We start from the raw sequence: 2,886 nt of genomic DNA, 5'->3' as shown, positions 1-2,886 counted from the left end.
ATTTTACCATAATCACCTCTCATCTATATGAAACGAGGACAGAAACTTGAGAGAGTCCCTGGTTGAAGGACCATTACCCCTTGAGCTCCCACCGAGCTGTTCGGGTTAGGGTCCTGTGCATCTCCCCACTACTAACGTTTCAGTGTTCACGGAGGGGTTGTAACACCCACCCTTTAACCAAGATGACCACTTCACACTCAGGAGCAGGGCTGAAGTCATAGACCACTTTGACCGCACCTCCACGAATGTGATCCACGTAATGATGGGCACTCTCTGCAACAAGATCTTCATCGGTGAAACCGAGCTGTAAAATCCGAACCCAAATCCCAAGCAGGAGTAACCATGCATCCAGTTAAACCCATGTACATCGTTTTTCACACCCGTTATCTATGAACGTAGCTCCGTCTCGCATGCATACCAATTTCTGCAGGCTACAAAGAATGAGTCTCGAAATAATTTGACGGATTAAGAAAACGGTGATGTAATATGAAATATTGCATCTCTTTATTCTTCTCAACATCAATTTGCAATTAAAGTTAAATTATTAGGCTACAATGCCAACACCTGCCATGGAAGCTTATTCATCCTGTCCCTTCCTACCTCCTCCATTCCACTTCATCTCTGGATTTGAGCAAAAGACCCCAGATATTATGCGCTGTTCCATTTCCCTTCCAATTTGGCATCGAGATCATTGTTGGGTTCATTGTGAAGCAGTTATGGGGTGAACTAAATTGTATTGCTCATTGAGACCTCGGTGATCCTGGCACAATTGAAGATAGGGAAGGACCTGAAGCTGATGAGCAACATCATTGGGCATAAGGACCAGTAAAATAGGACACAGCTACAGCCCTCATTCATCAACTCCATCTTCCCCCTCCTTTCCTTTCGCGAGCACGTTCTCTCTCTATCTCTCTCTACAAGCCCACGTCCATTCCAGCTGCAGCTCCAAGTCCACCCACCTCGCTCCCCCTCTCCCTCTCTGTCTGTGTGTCTCTCCCTCTCTCTCCGCTCTCTCTCGACCACATCGCGGCCTCTGCATGGCTGGAATAAAACCACTTGACAGCAGCAGACTCTAGGGGTAAGTCTGTCTTGTCTGTGTATGTCAATCCATGTCTCACAATCAAACAAACAGTTGCAGATTACACTGTGCACACAATGTGGTAGAAACTGCATTTTGTCCTTTTTAGCGACAACAGCATGAATTTTGCTAACATTCTAAAGAGGAGAATGAATATGGAGACTCAAATTGTCGAGTTTTCACTGTTGGAAGTAATTACAACGAATGCGTAATCCAAGGATTTTGGTTGTTTTGCTGGTCCTTGCAAGCTAAGCTCCGGTTTTATAATCCGTGACCAGAATACTTGTCAGATAACAAATTCCAATGGTGAATGCGCAGAGAAAGAAAGCAGTACAATGTGGCAACGCCAACATTTATACAAACGACTCGGTCAATGGTGTCAAATAAACTGATTACAGAAAAGCGAGAACAGCAGTTGTCTCATTTGCCAATAATAAACCATCACCTTAATCCATGACACAGAATTTGGGGACAAGAATCATGCAGTGTGGGTAAGTGCAAAAGTTGGATGTAGAGCAATGCAAGGTTCAAAATTTGATGATCTGGTGAAGCCACCAGATCATAAAATTCATGTATCAATCACTAAAAGTAACTTCTCATCCTCTAATATTCAACATCAGTGATCCTTGTACAAACCATTGAAGTTCCTGAGGAGTTCTGATTCCTTCTTTTGCTGAAAGATGGTAGAGTGATGCTTGGACAAACGACATTTCTCAGTAGGCCTCCAAAACTAGTCGACGACTGGGCATACTCCGCCATGTGAAGTCCTTCCTTGGCACACTTGAACTCTTATTCTCCGACAAGGCCTTCATCTGCAGTCTGGGCTGACGCACCTGCCTCACACCTTGCTCAGCTTGACATCGTGGAAACCAAGGCCTTCAAAATCATTGGAATCTCCTGCGATGAAGCCAAGTCTATGGGTCCATCACTTTCACATCACAGACAGGTCAATGGTCTCTTCATGTCTTCCAATGCCTCCCTTCTGGTCTTGCTTCCTCTGCTCTTTCCATGCTTTTTGTCCGCCACCCCCCCCCCTCCAAGTTTCTGCAAGACACATGTATTCCACCAGTAACCCCCTTCTGGCAAAACTCCCAAAATCCAGAATCACTGCTCACCTCCACTCATTTCTTCCTTTTTTTGCTCACCTGTGGAATCAACTTCCACATCTTCAATCTACTCATAATTGTTCACTCCAAGTCTTCAAGACATCTGTTCACCACCATCTCAGATCATCCCCCATCCAAAACCATGATATTTTCTATCCCCAATAACCCTCCCAAGTCTCTCTTTCCAAAGTTCTGGTTTTCCTTCCTGTAAGTTTGATTCTGTTGACTGGCAGGTTGGATTCAAGGTAAGCACACTCACCTTGAGGCTGTCTCGCCGAGGTTTGAATTTTAGCCCAGCTATAAACTGTCATCCTGGTGTTTCACAGACAGGTGTGCAATTTACATCACAATTCATCAGTGTGAGTGCCGTCCCTTGGATGGACGTTAAATGGGTATACCGTCTGCCGCCATTAGTTAATGGACGTCAAAGACCCCACGGTGTCCTTCGATCTATCTCCAGAAACATGGCTAAATTACAAATTCCTGCCATAACTATTGCTGGGAAGACAAAGGCAAACCACGCAGTATCACCATGGCGCTCTGGAAGCTGCTTCAGCAGCACCGATACTCTGAAAAAGTATAGCATGTGGGGGAGAGGGAGGGGGAGAGAGAGGGAGGAGAAGAGGAGAAGAGAGAGGGAGGAGAAGAGGAGAAGAGAGAGGGAGGAGAAGAGGAGAAGAGAGAGGGAGGACAAGAGGAGAA

General features: G+C 45.5%; 1 protein-coding gene across 1 annotated transcript in view; it reads left to right on the top strand.

Moving 5' to 3' along the window:
* The first annotated feature begins 821 nt into the window (after positions 1 to 821).
* LOC147016687 (phospholipid phosphatase-related protein type 4-like) overlaps positions 822 to 2,886 on the top strand; it is a 103,375-nt gene continuing 101,310 nt past the window's right edge. Inside the window, exon 1 of the mRNA XM_085845604.1 lies at positions 822 to 1,078. The gene's annotated coding sequence lies outside the window, so the exon portion shown is untranslated. The remainder of the gene's footprint in view (positions 1,079 to 2,886) is intronic.

This window comes from Eptatretus burgeri, chromosome 11 (genome assembly GCF_056783735.1).
Source record: "Eptatretus burgeri isolate ZD-2024b chromosome 11, Ebu_testis_v1, whole genome shotgun sequence".
NCBI lineage: Eukaryota > Metazoa > Chordata > Myxini > Myxiniformes > Myxinidae > Eptatretus > Eptatretus burgeri.
The sequence above is the reverse complement of the archived record's forward strand: the minus strand, read 5'-3'. Positions and strand labels throughout refer to the sequence as shown.